The following is a 17,714-nucleotide window of genomic DNA, read 5'->3' as shown; positions in this document are numbered from 1 at the left end:
TATTTATCAATAGATGGTCATCGGATGGCCTGAGGGATTCCCTGTGCATTGTTCCTACGCCAACGTGCCTGCTTGTGAGTGACATGCACATGGCGAGGGCTAGGGAATCTCAGTCTCTGTGATTCGAGTAGTGACATCGTTTACGCAAGGCAGGTGGACGACTGTTTGAGCTTGGCATGCTCCTGGGTGGCACAGCACAGCTGACATGGCGTGGGGCAAGGGCTTGTTTCACGAGCTTCTGTGTTTTTGTTGTTGTTGTTGTTTTTGTTATTTTTTTTTTGACATGGAATCTCTCTGTGTCGCCCAGGCTGGAATGCAGTGGTGCGATCCAGGCTCACTGAAAGCTCCGCCTCCCGGGTTCACACCATTCTCCTGCCTCAGCCTCCCGAGTAGCTGGGACTACAGGTGCCTGCACCACGCCCTGCTAATTTTTTTGTATTTTTGGTAGAGACGGGGTTTCACAGTGTTAACCGGGATGGTCTCGATCTCCTGACATTGTGATCCACCCGCCTTGGCCTCCCGAAGTGCTGGGATTGCAGGCGTGAGCCACCGTGCCTGGCCTGTTTTTGGTTTTTTTTTTGAGACAGAGTCTTGCTCTGTCATCCAGATTGGAGTGCAGTGGCACGATCTTGGCTCACTGCAACCTCCACTCACTGCAACCTCTGCCTTCCAGTTCGAGCAATTCTCTTGTCTCAGCCCCCCAAGTAGCTGGGATTACAGGCGTATGCCACCATGCTTGGCTGATTTTTGTATTTTTAGTAGAGACAGGATTTTGCCATGTTGGTCGGCTTGTCTTAACCTGTTGGTCCCAGGTAATCCGCCCTCCTTGGCCTCCCAGAGTGCTGAGATTACAGGCATGGGCCACTGCACCCGGCCCTGTGTTTGACTCTTAAGTCTTCTTTTTCTTTTTAATATTTCTGTTTCTGGAGGGCCACTCAGTGGATATGGAGGAAGAGTTCACAGATGTCCGTATTACATTTGTTTCTTAAATTAGCCTCCCTTGAACACCGCTATAGGGTACAGACGCATGAAGGGCTGAAAGGGTGGTTGCGTCCCAGTAAGTGTGAGCGTGGAGCTGGTCTGTGAGACGCCGGTGCGGGTGAAGGCACCCGTGTGAGATGAGAGACGGGGGTGTGCAGAGCCCTGACCGTGGCACACACCCTTCAGCTTTGATGTTTCAGGCCATTGCTCTGGTCATCAGTGAGCAGAAGGTCTAACAGCAGTGATATTTATCACTAGCTGTGTTGGTCAATGTGTTAGGAGGGTGAACCTGTTTGATTTAAGTTGCTTGACTGGTTTGCATTTAAATAGACACCTGGTGACCTGGTGCCTGGACACTTGCTCTGTGACCTACCCCACGTGGCTTCTCCCTCTGCTATGCATTAGATGAGATGGGCGTGTTTAGGGTGGTGTGGCCCTCGACTGGAATGCATTAGAAGTGCAAACCCTGCCTCACCCCAGACCTGCCCCACCCCAGTGTGACTTTTGGAGGTGGAAGCCCAGCATCCTTCACCTGCCCTCCAGTTGGGCCTGAGGATGCTGAGGTTTCAGAGCAGTGCTTTGCTGGCACACCAGCAAGTCCTGCTTAAAGAGACTAGGATCTGAAATGGCAGGTTACCAAATTGTATAGCAGAAAAATAGAAATGTTTCCTTAGAATGGGTGTAGGAAGAAAAATGATTTCCTTCACCGTATCTGGAGAAGATTTCAAATTAGCAGGCACTATTTTTAATTATTAGTGGTCTCTTGTATTTCTTATCTTTTTTTTTTTTTTTTTTTTTTTTTTTTTTTTTTTGATACAGGGTCTCACCCTGTTGCCCAGGCTGGAGTGCAGTGGTGCAATCTTGGCTCCCTGCAACCTCCGCCTCCTGGACTCAGGTGATCCTCTCACCTCAGGCCCCTGAGTATCTATCTGGGAATACAGGCACGATACCACACCTGGCTAATTTTTGTATTTTTTTTTTTTTTGTAGAGACGGGGTCTTGCTATGTTGCCCAGGCGGTTCTCAAATTCAAGCATTTGTCCTGTCTCAGTCTTCCAAAATGCTTCTGTGCCCCTGTCCCAACAAGGAAGAACAAGAGATGTGAGCCACACTCCTGGCCTCCTGTCTTTCCTTGTTGGAGCCGGAATGGAGAAGCACTTGCTGCAGCTGACTTGAGTATATCCCGTTTTGCTTTGTTTTCCTCACGGGTAACCTGGCAGTGCTGTGCACCAGTGCTGCTGGCCAGCTGTTTTTTCGATGGACTGGCAGAAAATGAAACTGAGACCCGGGTTCCTTTCTCCCTGGGTACTGACCAGGTGGGAGAGGAGGGACGTTATCTGAGTATCATCTTCATGAGGGCTGGTGGGGAAACGTCAACTTGAAGGTGCCTGGGATCTAAGGCATGAAACCCAGCAGTGCAGCGGAATATAGGGGATGTAGACTTGGGACCAGAGACGTGTGGGCCGGTGCCCTCGTTCCTGGTGGGTTTTGAGTGCAGGAAAAGGTTAGTGAACCAGCCGAGGTCACGGAGCAACCTGCCAAGACCTGCCTGGATGTATGGCTAGCTGCCATGCTGGCCCCACAACTGCCCATTTGGGGATTCCTTGCAGTTGCAGACCCACCTAGGAGTTCAGAGAGCATCCCAACCATGACCTCAAAGAACGAGGTGTTGCCTTGAGATCCTCCAAGGTGAGGGTAGGATTTTTTTTTTTCAATTAGCAATAATTTGTTGTGAATGATCTTGGACCTATTTTCCACTTCTTTGTATAGGAAGAGAGAATAAAAAGTCTCAATGTGCCAGATGCAACATCAATGGATAATGCTGCGATTTGGTTTCCTCCCGTGGTCCAAAACGCGTTCTAGAGATGCCGCTGCTTTGTGTGTACTTGAGACAAGGGTCTAAATGTATTAGGGCCTTGATATAATCTGTAAGGCAGGCACAACATGCCTATTTCAAAGAGGCACTAGACAAGAAAGCGTGCTCTACTCAGTACAATGAGAATGCTTCATTGTCATAAGCAAAGTAAAATGTCTCCAAGACGAGCTTGCCATGCATTTAATGACCTTGGATACGAGCTTCCTAAACCTGCCAGAAAGTGCTTCCAGCATAGCTTCATGCAGTGGTTTCATGCAGTGGCTTCAGTGGAGAATGTGCATATGCGGCTTATACTGAGAGCTGGGCAACACCCTCCTGACCTGACGGGTGCCCATGTGTGAACCGTGAGCCGGGCATCCTGACTTGACGGGTCCCCATATGTGGACCGTGAGCCGGGCAGCACCCTCCTGACCTGACGGGTCCCCTTGTGCCCATTGTGGGACCTCCGTCACTCAAGCAAGTGACACGCGTCAAACTGAATGCAGGGAGGAGGGTCCAGGATTGCGTGCGGGCTCCGTGTCTCGTCCTTCTGAGGCCTTCTGGGAAGCCAGGAGGGCAGTGGGGACTTCTGTGTGTTTCCTCCTGGTGGCTGTGAATTTGTAGCAATGGCTTTTTGCCAAAGGGCCCGGAGGCGGAATCAGAGCCTGTCTTGGAAAGGATGACACCTTCACGGGCAGCTTTTTCCGCCACTCCAGTGCTCCTGTGATTTTCAACATGTGCACCCTGCAGACTTCAGCCTGCTAGTGTCTTGGGGGAATAGATACCAGGATTGCTCCAATGCCTGCAAACCTCAAACAGGAATTTCTCTGCATGAAGTTGGTCACCAAAATGGGAGGTAAGGGGAGAGGGGAAGGAACTTCTTGGCCTCGTCAGCCCTTTTCTTGAAACTCACAGTCAAACTTTGTCAAATTCTAGGTGATGGTGCTTCAGGCGATGCACTTGTGTATGTTATGTCTTGTTTTCTGACTATGGTGCTTCGAGAATTTAAATATTAAGGTGAAATTGCCATGCACAGTTGAATTGGCACCATAATTAGACTCTCTGTAAAGCCTTTTGGTTTCCTGTTAGAGTGACTTACCATTTTTTGAGTTAAGTGAAGCAAACTCACTCTGCTTTCAGCACGAAGGAACCACTGTATAGTTAGGACATCCAATTTAATAGAATTACCCTAAATAAAGTGTGCTCTTTTCATAAATTTTAAAAATTCATTTATTCATCAAACACATATTGAGTACTTATTATCCTGGTTGCTAGTCACTGTTCATATATATTTTTAAGGAATTACTTCCACCTAGCTCTGAAATAACATTGCATTTAGAATTTAGCACAGAGGTGATTAAGCATGAACTTTTCTCAGCAGTCTTGTTTTCATTTTTACTTGAGAACATGTTCTCAGACTCGGTGCCCAGCTGACATTACCGTGCGTTGCCCGAGGCACACACCTGCCCGGTGATGTGTCTCTGGGGCTTTAGAGCAGGAAGGAAGGGCTGCCAGGTGTCTGGCCCTTCCATGTTTCCCTGGGGTAGGAATTAGGCCTTGGGCAGGAGTCTTGGCTTGTCTTACTGGATTAGCTGGTGTCATTTAGTCAGCTCTGCCTTGGTGTTAAGCTCTGGACTGACACTGACCTCTGAGTGGCAGAGGAGAGGACGGCGATTTAGAATCAGTCGTGCAGACCGGGGCACCCAGCGGGTCTCCGATAAAAAGTGGTGGCAATTGATCACTTCCCTTTTTGGGAGACCTGTGTGGATTGACTCAGACCTCTTTCTTTTGATTTTATCTTGAGACTTTGTAGAAGCAAAAATGCCTTTAAAAAAATTAAATGATGGGCTTTTGTAATGTTTGTATCTCCCCAAGATTCACAAGTTGGAATCCTCACCCGCGAGGAGATAGTGCTAGGAGGGGGAGCTTTGGGCGGTGAGGATGTTGTAAGGGTCTCATAAATGGGATTTGTGCCCTCAAAAAAGGGACTACAGAGAGCTCCCTCGCTCCTTCCACGGTGTGCGGACCCAGTGAGAAGGCGCCGTCTATGAACCAGGAAGCCCTCACCAGGCAAACCTGTCAGGCCTTGACTATGGACTTCCCAGCCTGAGACTGAGACTGAGAGCTGTGAGAAATGAACTTGTGTCGTTCGCCAGCCCCTGCTCAGCCTGTGGTGTGTTGTTAGAGCGGCCTGGGTGAACGAAGGCAGGTCGTGAATTTTCTGTCGTACTTTCTGGCTTCAGATACTTGCTAGGGAGATGTCACCATCTTACCCAGGTGGGACTGTCTGGAATCAGACGTTCCGTTATGATTTGACCTTGTTCTTGCCCCACGCCTGTGCCGTTCACACCTCCAGGTGTCTCGGCTGCCCGCGGCCCCTCCAGACGTTTCTGATTCGGGATGTGGTACTGGTCGCGGCCACGCCATCAGTGACCAGGAGTAGGAGCTCGCACCCCTCGTGAACCAGCAGCCTCACTCGGAAGCTGCTGAGAAGCGTTTGACAGAAGGTGATCGTGCCTCGAGACTGAAACTTCCTGTTTACAGGGAATGGAGATGCATAGTAGGGAATTTAATGATGGCCCTAGAAACAGATGCCTCTGGGGTAGGGGATATTCTGCAGGACAATGCCCCCGGACTCTCGAAAATTGAAGATCACACATAAAAGGGGTGCTAGGCTGTCCCTGAGGAAGACGGGGAAGGAGAATCACTCGGCGCAGTGTGTGGCTCAGATAGAAAAGACGTTTTCGGGACGATTGTGCTACCTGAACATAACCTGGACAACGATGCTCGGAAATAATTCTTGTCTGCCGATGATGGTACTGCGGCTGCAGAGGGGCCCTTATTCCTAGGGAATGTGTACCCGAGGACTCGGTGAGGCAGCAGGAGCCTCTCACCTTCAAGTGGCTCTAGAGGAGAAACAAATCTGTCTCTCTGTCTGATCTACAGAGATAGTGAGAAAGCAAATCTAATGAAATGCTAGCAGTTGTTGGAGCTCCACGTGGAGAAAACTTGACCACTCGTTGTACTGTTCTTCCACTTTTTAAATATGTTTGAACATTTTCATAATGAAAATGTGAGAAAGTAAAAATAAATCTGGAAATTAGAACGGAAGTGAGCCCAGCCAAGCGCTCTTGGGTTCAGCTGGGAAGAGCCAATGGTCCGTTGGTGTTCTCTCGACTCGTCGTGGGGATTTCCTCCTCCTGGGTTCACCACCTAGTTTTCCTTGTGATAGTTATTTTATACATAGCTATGAGCATAGGTGATGCTGAAAACACACGTTTAGTGTGGTTTGTCATTAAGAATTTGGAGAACTGGCTAAAGAAACCACTTGTACAGAGTTGAGATGAGCACTGCCTGCCTCGGCGTCTGTGGTAACAGCTTCATTTGGGTGCAGAGCTTGGCAGAGGTTTGAGTGACTCTGTCTCGATGGTCCTCTGTCAGAGGACAAGGTTAAGCGTCACCACCAAGGGCCCTGTTGAGCCTCTGGGCCGGAAGTAACCTCCCCCGGGCTGGTGAGGCAGCCTCGGGGGGCTTTCCTGACAAAGCCCTTCACTGAGCTGCAGTTTGGCCACCTCTGCCCTCGCCTCCCTGACTGCAGGGCCTCGAGGTCTCACCACCTGCAGCCTGAGCGCCCAGTGCCCAGGGGCAATTTCCCGCCTTCTCTGGGGGCTCAGGATGCCAGCTCCCGGGGCAGTGTCCCCAGCTGGGCCCCTCCTCCTGGGCTGGGGGTAAGGCTGGGCACGGCCTCCTGCTATGTCCCACTGGCCACTTCACGACAGCTGCAGCCCACACTGGGTGGCCGCTCCTGCTTCTGTTGGATGAGGAGATGCAGGCCTTCACCGAGGCTTCCCGGCCTCGCCCCTGCTGGCCCCAAGGCTGTGCCGCTCCCCCCAGCCCAGCCCCTGGTCTCTGTGCAGTGTCTGTCCAGGATGTCTGTCCATCCGTCCTTGACATTCTATCCAGACGCGGCCACTGTCATCCTAGTCTGTGAGGGGTGAGCAGAGCCCAGGTGCGGTCGATGTGGAGACGCTGATGGACTTCAGTGTGCAGGGAAGTGAGTTCCTTCATATCTACAGCCTCTGCACAGACAGCTGGGAGCTCACCCCATTCACTGGTGGATGTGCCTTGTTTTTTAGCCCAATCGCCTACATTAAGTCAGACAAGTCACAGTTCCCTGCTTTTCCGGCTTTCGTGACCGTCCGCCTCCCTCCTCTGCCTGGGGCTGAATGGTGGGGTCTGTCGTGGGTTCGTGGGAGCCTCTGTTCTCGTGAGGCCACCAGGGACTCTTATCCAGGCTGATTCCACAGGAGGAGTTTGGGGTGAGATCCTGAGCGAGAGTTGGGAAGACTGACATCTGCGTAAACCTTGCTTGTTCGTGGTTATTCCTCTCAGTCTTCTTAAATTCTGAAAAATTGGGGCCAGTTTGAAATAAGGATTTAGGTATGGATCGGTGAGGAAAGAACGTTGATCTGATTGAGTTTACGTTGTGTGTGATAATTTTATGCTACCTTCGGGAAGAACTGAAGATGTTGACAGTGTCGTGAGAATCCATCCTTCCTTCCTTTCTTTCTTTCTTTCTTTCTTTCTTTCTTTCTTTCTTTCTTTCTTTCTTTCTTTCTTTCTTTCTTTTCTTTCTTTCTTTCTTTTCTTTCTTTCTTTCTTTCTTTCTTTCTTTCTTTCTTTCTTTCTTTCTTTCTTTCTTTCTTTCTTTTCTTTTCTCTTTTCTCTTCTCTTCTCCCTTCCTTCCTTCCTTCCTTCCTTCCTTCCTTCCTTCCTTCCTTCCTTCCTTCCTTCCTTCCTTCCTTCCTCCCTCCCTCCCTCCCTCTCTTTCTTTCTTTCTTTTCTTTTTTTTTTTTTTTTTTTTTTGATGGAGTCTCACTCTTGTTGCCCAGGCTGGAGTGCAATGGTGCAATCTCAGCTCACTGCAATCTCTGCCTCCTGGGTTCAAACAATTCTCCTGCCTCAGTCCCCCAGTAGCTGAGATTATAGGTGCTCACCACTATGCCCAGCTACTTTTTTGTGTTTTTGGTAGAGATGGGGTTTCGCTTTTAAGGAGATTGTTCATTAAGTATTAATTGGTGGCCTGCCGTTGAACTAATGTTAGTGTAGTATTGACATCATCAGCTACAGCAGAAACTTACTTGGCACCCCTGGAAAAGAGGGCAGGGAAGCATAGTGCCCTGAAACCACCTCATTCTCCAGTGCTACTTCCAACTCTGAGCTGATGGTCATTATGAGTGGATCTGCCCTGGACAAGTAGTTTAGTGCAGCTGCCTTGGACAGGCAGGTTAAAAGTAACAAACCGCCACAAAACTCAGCTAATAAAATCTGAGGAGAGACATGGGGCGCCAGGAAGGGGTGAGGCCTGTCTCCCTGTGTGCCATCTGTGTGGAGCCTCAGTACCTAGGGGACAGCGTTTACGCAGAGCCCCAGGTTTTTATTAGCGTTTCCCTGAATAAAATGTCACTTGTGAGCTGCGGACTGGGAAGCTTTTTCTGATGATTAGGTTTTGTAATGTGGGATCATCAGTAGGCAAGGTGAACCTGAGGGCTGTAGGATCTGGAGACTGTCCAGGGCGGCTTTCTGGGGATGACAGGCTTGTCCTGTCAGCAGTCAAGACACCAAAGAGAGTCTTTCTGAGAATAAAAGACAGAAGCTTTTAAGGAAAAAAGCAGTTTCTCTCTCTGTTTGGGAGTTGAGTGCATTTTCCTACATTTATTCGAAGATGTTCCTTGGTTCCCACCATGTGCTATTGCCCCACTATGGGGTAGGGTCACCCCACCGCGTACCTAACCCGGGAAAACTCCTCTGCAGTGATTTCAGAGGCTGTGTGCATTTCTCTTGCCTCAATGGGTGGAGTGAGTTTTTCTTCCTACTGTTTTTAGTCAGTTTTCTTAATCTAGCGTACCTTGCGTAGAGAGCAGTCCACCTGTAACCAGTTTGTTCCTGGAGGTGCTGCAGTGACCTTGGTTACGCGTGGGCCCCGTGGCTCAGGATGGGCCGAGGAAGGAGTGTGTGTGTGAGCAGTGGGCACTGGCCAGAGGCAGGGGAGGTGTGGCCACTTGTGGCTTAAACCCCCCGATGCACTCTACTGCACCGCTGGGACGTGAACACTCTCGCCCTGAACGTTTTCTCTGAATCCTCAGTGCCCAGGCTCTTGGGTACACAGGCGGCCCCGGGGTTTATTTGAAAAAGGTGTCATGAACAGTGAAGTAACCCACGTGCCTAAGCTTTGATTGACATGAAGGAATGTAGAGGCTGCTGAAATCCTGGTCATTTTAGAACAAAGTATTTTATTAACAGTTTTCTAAAAGAAAGAAATCGTTAAAAAATTGATCCCTGTTGAGGTAGAAGGATCTCGTCCTCATGCTTCTCAGTTCTTTCCAGAATCAGCTTCCAGTTCAGCTGCACAACAGGTTCTGCTGGTGGCTGGAGCAGCCCAGGCAGGTGCCGTTGGGTCTGAGTTCACACTGGTGCCCGTGTGGTCTCCAGTTATGGTGTGGGCTGTGGGGTCTGAGTTCACAGCATTGCCCATGTGGTCTCCAGTTACGATGCTGGCCGTGGAGTCTGAGTTCACACTAGTGCCTGCGTTTAGAACGTGAGTTTGACGTTACTGTGGTAAGGGGTATCCTACACGTCATAATTCCTAGTCAATATCGGGTATTTAGTTAAAATAGAGTCAAGTATAGAGAGGCATTGGCCCCTCTGGCGAAAGGGCAAGGCACGGTGCTTTAGGTCCAGGTCCCCAATATCAAGTATGAAAATAAAACGTTGTCAACTCCAATTGCAGCCCTGTCCTCAGCGGGTCATTGTTTATGCTAACAGTTATAAACAGCGTGAACTTGCTGTCCTGAGAGGCAACACACCCTCCATTCTCTCTGCAGTGTAGCTGCCTTGGTGGATGGAACATGCCCCTCCTCCCTCCCTCCACCCTCCTCTCTCCTTCTCTCCCTCCTCCTCTCTCCCTCCCTCCGCCCTCTCCTCTCCCTCCCTCCCCCCTCTCCTCTCCCTCTCTCCTCTCCTCTCCCTCCCTCCTGCCTCCTCTCTCCCTCCCTGGCCCTCCTCTCTCCGTCTCTCCCCCCTCCTCTCTCCCTCCTTCCCCCCTCCTTCTTCCTGTTTTCTCTCACCATTCTCCCTCCACCTTCTCTCCTGGAGGAGGGGCAGAAGAGAGGAGACCTCTGGAATCTTGTGCTTCATCCAAGCAGCTTGGGGGCAGCATCAACAGCTGCAATTTGGCTGCCCCAGCAGGTGCCTCAGGGCAGCCTTTCTAATGGGAGTCCTGGAATCATGTCTTTCCTTAATGTGCCCTAAAGGCTGGAGAACATGAAGTGAAACAATGCTCCATGCTCAGTCCTGTGATTTTGTGTATTTATTGGACTTACTTTGAAATTAAACTAAATGATACTCAAAGTACAGCATGAGAAAAACGAAAAAACAGGCTATGGTGTTTGAAAAACAAACGAAACCGTTTGGTTTGTTGGTTTGTTCTTAGACCTTCACAGGCTCCTAGGTCACACGTTTCAGTTTCTCAGCGAGTGACATTCTCTGCGGAAGCCGTGTCAGCCTCTTGTTTGATGATGTCAGCCACAGCAGAAAGAAGCACTCCATAGGCCCTGTGCTCAGCACCTTGGCGTGAGCTCTTGCAATCTTCTGTTCATCCTCATCACAGCTCTGTGCAGTGGGCGTCCTCCTGATCCCGGTGGGAGGATGGAGGATGGAGGCGGAACGGTGAGTGACAGCAGGATCACATGAGGGGTCTCTCCCGAGGTAGAGAGGGGAACCGGCCCAGAATCTCAGTGCCCATTACGTCCTTCGTACTCCTCCTCTGCCTCTCTGTGACTGACTCAGGCTGCAGGGACAGACGTATGTGCAGAGTGTGTGTGCACCCCTGGGGGTGTGTGCTCATATTGGCAGGGAGGGATGTGAGTGTGTACAGAGCGTGTGTGCACAGCTGGGGATGTGTGCTGGCATTGGCAGGGACAGATGTGTACAGAGTGTGTGTGCACACCTCGGGGGTGTGTGCTGTTGGCATGGACAGACGTGAGCGTGTACAGAGCAAGTGTACACACCTGGGGGTGTGTGCTGGTGTTAGCATAGACAGACATTAGCTTGTACAGGGCATGTGTACACACATGGGGGTGTGTGCTTATGTTGTTTTGTAAGCAGCAAATACGTGGCCCGATGCTTCTGGCGGCCCTGCGCCCGTGCTGAGTCCGTCAGTGGCTCTCGGGTTGGGGTCTCCATCTCCCCAGACAGCACTAGAGTGTCTTGAGGTTTCAGATTCTTCCTCTCCGGTTACTTGGGCCTCCTCAGACCAAACATCAGAACCAGCCAACTGCAAACTACAAGAACATTCAAATGCATCTTCAGTAGAGAAAACAAAAGCAATTGGAATAATTTTCCAACATGACCCCGTGGTTAAGCCGTTAGATACTCCAGCTAACAGATTGAGTCACTTTAAAATTCACACCAATTAAAATGGTTGTGAGAGTTACAGAGCTTTACCGCTAAACCTTGAAATTATTGAAGAGTTCTGCTCCACTTGCTTACAAACTGGGGTTGGGGATAACTTTCAGTCCAAAGTAGTAACCTTCTAAATCCAGCTTAGATGCGAGGCTCCCACTCACACAGGAAGAGAGAGAGACCCTTGATTATTCTCCTGTTTCAGATACTTTGTCACTTTTTTTGTATCCTGATCATCACTTCTGCTTTTCCAATTCAAACTAAAGGGAGTTTAGTTCTGTTTTGGAGAAGCTGTGGTTAGTGGTTTCTTTTCATGGTTTGCTTAATCTCTTAAGTCTGGCACTTACATTTACCCAAATGGACTTTTCTTTAGTAAGATGGTGCCATAGCCCAGGGCTTCTCCCTCCATATCTGCTCCCCAGGAGGCCCCCTAGGAATGGGCGCTAGAGATCCAGCCCCTCTCCGTGTGCCATTTTCTTTGAGTCCAATGTGGGTTTGGCTCAGAGAAGAAAAGAGGCCTCCGGGTTAGGTGCCTCTGACTGCTTGCTTGTGAAATGTTTAATGGTAAGGCGACTTCCAAACTGATTTTACACATTAATAGTTGTAGCTTAAAGTATCATTGCAGTCATAAGAACAAGAAACACTCCCATAAAGTAGATAGGCAGAAAAAAGCCATAAAAGTTTAATAAAGTGCAAATAAAATGGTGTTGTAAGAATGTACAGTGGGAAATGTTCTCAGTCCAGCCAGATCGGCTGTGGCGTCCTCCTGTAAATACATTCAGCCACGTGTGGCCCTGATCGCAATCAGTACTGTGAATTGTGATCCAGAATGTTCTTGGGGGCCGATACCTGGACTGTGCCAGCAGCTGAGTCTGATTGGATGTCACGGCGGTGATGTGGTAGGCGTGGCCAGCTGGGCCGAGGGGTGGCCACCTGTGCATTAGCCACGTGCAGCCGTTATTCTTGTGATGGAGTTGCACGGGGCGTGGCCTGTCCACCTGGGCTACTTATAGTACCGGGAACCCAACCTCTGGTGGGTGCCTCCCGACATGGGAGCTGTCTTTTTTATCCAGGGCCCTCTGGCGCTGCAGACCCTGAGTGCACGGGGAGGCAAAGGAGGGCTCTGCTGGGCCATGGAGGTCCCCGAGCAGGTGGTCACTCATTGCTTGTGGAGTGGTCCATGGCCTGTGAGTTTATTCCCGGGGTCTGTGTGAGCGAGGTTAACCAGTTCACAGCTGGGCACTTACCCCTTACACACGTGATACTAGTTAAAGTGGAATCTATATTAGCTCGCACGGGAGCGTGTGAGGAGCTGGGAGGGTGGTGAGGCTTGGCCCTAGCACTGGAGCCCGGGCTCCTGACGTTCTGCGTCTTCCTGTTGAGGGGCCATCAGGGCCGCTGTGGGTCCTGAAGACAGTAGGTGCCATATGGACCAGGGAATGTGGAAGCCTCTAGAGGCTGCGGGAGGCAAGGAGACAGTCGCTTCCCCAGAGCCAACCCTGCCGACACCTCGACGTTAGCTGGTGGGACCTGTTTTGGACTCCAGCTTTCAGAAATGGGAGAAAATAAGTCAGTGTTTAGGACGCTAAATTTGGGGTGATTTAGTGGAGAAATAGAAAACCAGCCCACGAAGGTGCACGCATTGAAATGTGCTGTGTCCAGGTGTTCACAGTGGCGTGAGGGGGATGGCGTCAGGTTTCTGGGAACTGTGCAGTTTTACTGAAGGAAGGGGGCTCGCCACGCCTTTCCTCATGTAACTGAAGGTATGTATGCCTGCCACACTGCCCAGGAGACAGGAACTAGAATTCTGACTTGATTTCTTATGGGAACCAAGGTCAGAACACGGTGAGGGCTGAAACGAGCTTCCTACAGCCTGAACTGGGCAGAGGAATCGCAAGTAGTTTGTGTTCTTCTACACAGACCTGTCCTTTCAGGTTTTGTTAAGTTCTGGAAAAAGAAGCCAGGCACACCTCGGCGACGGACAGTGTTTCTGGAGGTGGTGTGGCTTCAGCCTGAATGTGGCCGTGTGGCTGGGAGGCTCAGAAACTGCCCTCCAAGAGCACTCATCTGTTCCTTATTGCACTAATACCTCATTTACAGAAATCCACAGAAATTACAGAGCAGTGCGGGAGGCCTCTGGTCTGGATGGGTTTGTGTGGACCGAGGTCACGGGGTGTTGTCCCAAGTGCTTCTCCTGATCTGGCAGAGGCTCTGTTCCCAAATGATTATGCCACAGTTTCAGAGCCTGTATCTGAGTGATAGTCTTTTAACTTTGGTGCATAAAAGCAAACAAAGTATGTCTTGAGAGTCTAAAAATCCGTTTAGTAGCATGGCTGTAAACTCATACATGGGGCATTGGGATGGAGTGAAAACCACCGTCACCTGGCGTGGACGCTGCGTGGTATTTTGTGTGGTGGCCTGCTCGTGCCTTGAGCTCCATCTGCAGTGTGAACAACAGCTGTGCATTTGAGAAATGTGGGCAGGTCAGCTTGCTCCTCCAGGGGCCTGCAGGCGTCCGGGCGAGGGGCCTGGGATGAGGCCACGTCAGTGGGAAGGAGCTTGGTTGTGTCAGCAGATACGTCTGCCTTTACAGGCCCGCAAGCCCGCCAGAACCCAGTTTTCCTTTGGTCATCTAATGCCAGAAAAAACCCATTTCTTAGAGATTCTTGTAAGTTATGTTAATGAACCATTTGACGATACATAAGATGTTATAAATGCATGAGGCTTTATAACTTGGCAGATGTATAACTCGCATGTTATGATTGAATCAAACTGTTGAAGATACTGGTTTCACTTGAAGATTTTTAGCATTTTATGCGCAAATCAAATGCCAGTAGCATTTTGAAGGAGTATTTTGGAATCGTAAATACAGTGGGACAGTGCTGGGTCTCTGCGATGCTGGTGAGGTGTACGTGACCTCAAGCTCTTGGAGCTTACAAATAAGATTCCTAAATTGTCACACCTGCAGTGCTGGAAGTCAAAGTGGATTTCTGTAAAGGAGGTATCAGTGCAATAAGGAACAGATGAGTGCCCTTGGAGGGCAGTTTCTGAGCCTCCCAGACACCCCAGGAGGAAGCGGGAGAGGGAGGCAGTTACCCACCAGAACCTGGATGGTGGAGCTGGGTTTGCTGGTGGCCCTGCGTGGCAGGTAATTACGTGCAATAAGGAACAGGTGAGCGCCCTTGAGTGCGGTTTCTCGCTCTGCTTCGGAACTGCAAGTGGAAGACGCCCCAAAGTGGGGGTGGGGGGTGTGGTCGTTCATCCAATGGGGCCGGATTTGCTGTTGGCCGCTGTGCGGCAGGTCACTGCGGGGAGCGATGGGAGGTGAGTGGAGTTGGAATAGAGGATGCACCCTCCACAGCTACTGCTGGGAGTTGGCTCTGGTAGCAGAGGGGGCATAGAGGGATTCCCATGAGGGGCAACACGGCCGGGGTCCCACGTGTGCTGGACGCTGAGGTGTGGCTATATGTGATCTCAGTCTCCACAGCCATTCTGGGAAGTGGGTTCAGTCACCTTCCTTTCTCACATTTGAGAAATCTCAGGGGCTTACATCACAGCTGGCTGGGTTGGAACTAATGTCTCAGGCAGGACGTTGGCCCAAGAGCCCAGATCTTAAGACCCCCTCCTCTTTTCAGTTCACCAAGCTTGTAGAGAGGGGTGTGTGGTGGTGGGGGGTGGTTGATAAACCAACACAGTAGAATGGGGGAAGGAAATAAACCAGGCAGGAGACACAGGCAGTGCTTGGGAGGTCTGCACGGGGTGTGGGTGGCACCTCTGGGCCTGTGAACCCCGTTCTGTGCTCTCGGCTTGCCCAACCTTGGCCCTCAGCCATGTGCTGTGCACTTTAGGTGAAATCTCAGTCCCTCGAGTGACGCGGGCATCTTTTCTCCCTGGCTTTGCCTCTCCTTAAATCACGGAGTCTCAGTGGGGATGGCGGGGTGGTTGGTGGTCCATGGAATTTGCCCTCCACTTCCCCATCCTTGTCCTGTCCTGTCTGGACTGTTACCTGTGTCTGTGTCTCTTCAGAGCCTGCAAATGAGTGGAGGCCACGGCAGCCTCTCGCTGACCGGCCTCTCAACTTTTTTATTCATCAGAATCGTGTTAAATGCTGATTCCTAGGCACCCCATTAGACTGTCTACGCCTGCCTGGCATGGGTACTTTGGGGAAGGTACAGAGGGTTGCTGGGCTGTTCCAAGAGGGAATTTGCATTTGTAGAATGTCAGCTGTGGTCTTTCTAGCACTCTACTTTCCACACACACATGGCATTAAACCTGGAAAACCTCTGGGTGCTGTGCTGGTGAGGAAGCCCCGGCTGGACGAGGGGCTGCTGGGGCTCGGACTTGATTCCTGGGCTGGGGGCTGTGGGCTTATTCTCTTCAGTGGGTCTGCTGATGGGATGCCCTGGGAAGTCCTGCTGTGCACTCGGGGAAGGTGCAGAGACACGCTCGGGAAATACAGACCATGGATTTAAAAATTCCTACTGGAATATCTTTTATGAGCAAAGTAATTTGCATCTAACTGTAGACAATCATTGCTTGAATAATTGATTTGTTTACCAAATTGGTCCTATGAACAGAATAACGTTTTCATTCATGCCTTGTCTATAACGTAAATAGGAGCTATTACCGCAACATAAATTAGCTTTAAATTTCGTATCAGATTGCAGTCCAGATTACAAACAGCTGCTTGATAATCTAATTGATAAAAGAGAGGAATTTAGTGCTTGGAACCCAGAGTGAAGGGAACAGAATTGCTTTGGTTTCTCAAAAGCGTGTGACTGAGGGGTGACCTGGGGTGAAGAGAAGTGGCTGGAGTCATTACACTGGAGGAGATGATCTGCCCCCGCCTTTCTCAGCTGTCTTCTGGATAAAACAAAAGGGCGATAAACAGAAAAATTCAGCACTGAGTTCATCTATGCCCTGAGCTTCTCATATGGTCATTAATGTGACTGGGCTGTATCTGTGAAGCCTCCATACAGGCACACAGGAATTAGGCTAGAGTAAGGTGGCCGGCGACCTCTAGCGTCTGTGCCACGTGTCATTTCCTGAAGCCCTTTTGGGTGAAATGACAGTCGCAATGTCTGTTCAGAGGAGTGTAATCTCACGTATGAGATACAGATTTTAAACGATGGCGATTTTAAACACCAAAGCCAGGAAGCTTGGTGGGAATGGCTGTCTTCCGAGTGGTTTTCTGTGCTGCCATGGACGAGGCGTGGATGTGTCATCCGTTGGTGAGATCCACTGATGAAGGAGCTAAGCAAACCCTGGGGGGAGGGGAGTGAAGCTACATGTCTTCTGGCATCCCTAGTAAATACGTTTTGTAAAACCTGTGAATTTGACCCTAACCCTGAGTGTTGAAGTCTGGTGCAGTGTCTTGAGCCCTCTTCTGCCTTGAGGGTGAGTGACTGTAAATGACTGATTCCTCAGTGATGAAAGTTCAAATTTAGCTTCCCTGAGGAAGCCGGACCTCAGTCACCCATGTCTCCGTTAACACTGCGGCCCCTACACAGGTGGCTGCAAGTTTCCAGGCCCTCCTTGGAGACAGAGCTGTGCGGTGCTTGATGATTTGATAACATCAGCCACCTTCTGTCTAATCACGGTACAAATGATTCTCCTACAAGGAAACGGATCTAGTTTCTTCCCTGATCGTTGGAAGAAGCAGCCTGCCTAGGGACTGCACCGTCCTCTGCACTTTCACAGCGAAGCCTGTATCTGTCTCCGAGGAGTGTCATGTGTGTTGTGGGAATCGCGGGAATTGCCTCTTTAATTCTTTCTGCTTTTGAGGGCTCGGACAGCTCTGCCTGTTTCACCCGGGACGAGCAGCGGGTGGTCTCTGGCTGCTGTGGGACTAGGGCTTGGGGTGCATCGTCACATCCGGTGACCTGTCCAGGTGGGCATATTGTCTTGCCTGTTGGCTGAGGCAGCTGTGATGCCATGGGGGTCATGCTTGTATCAGGGCCAACCCAGTTCTTCCCGTGCACACTTCTGCTGCTGGAGTGCTCTTCCTTATGATGACGTGTTGAATTAGGGTGGAGAATGCAGAGAGGCTCTGGGCCACTCCTTCCCATTCTTACTCCCTGGAGCTGTGATGCCCGACAAGGGAGCCCATAGCCAGAGGCTCCTTTAAATTTAATTAGAATAAAGATTTGATAACATAGCGAAACACATTTGAAAAGAACTTCACAGATTAAATTCCGGATTCAGCCCTTCAGGCCCAGTGGCCACGTTTTGGGGCTCAGCAGCTGTAGGTGGCTGTTGTCTTTCTGTGTTGGCTCAGCAGATTGGGACGTTTCTGGTTCAACAGGCAGTTCTCTTGAATGGCTCTGCCTGTGGTAAGGGCACCTTGGCTGGAGAGCCTCGTGGGGATCCCTTAGGCCTTTGGCTACAGCCAGGCTGCACGGTTCCTGTGCCCCGTG

General features: G+C 50.3%; 1 pseudogene; it reads right to left on the bottom strand.

Annotated features, from left to right (window-relative positions):
• The window catches only part of LOC144334770 (uncharacterized), a 60,705-nt pseudogene that overhangs the window by 14,035 nt on the left and 28,956 nt on the right, over positions 1-17,714 (bottom strand).

Source organism: Macaca mulatta, chromosome 15, assembly GCF_049350105.2.
Source record: "Macaca mulatta isolate MMU2019108-1 chromosome 15, T2T-MMU8v2.0, whole genome shotgun sequence".
NCBI lineage: Eukaryota > Metazoa > Chordata > Mammalia > Primates > Cercopithecidae > Macaca > Macaca mulatta.
The sequence above is the reverse complement of the archived record's forward strand: the minus strand, read 5'-3'. Positions and strand labels throughout refer to the sequence as shown.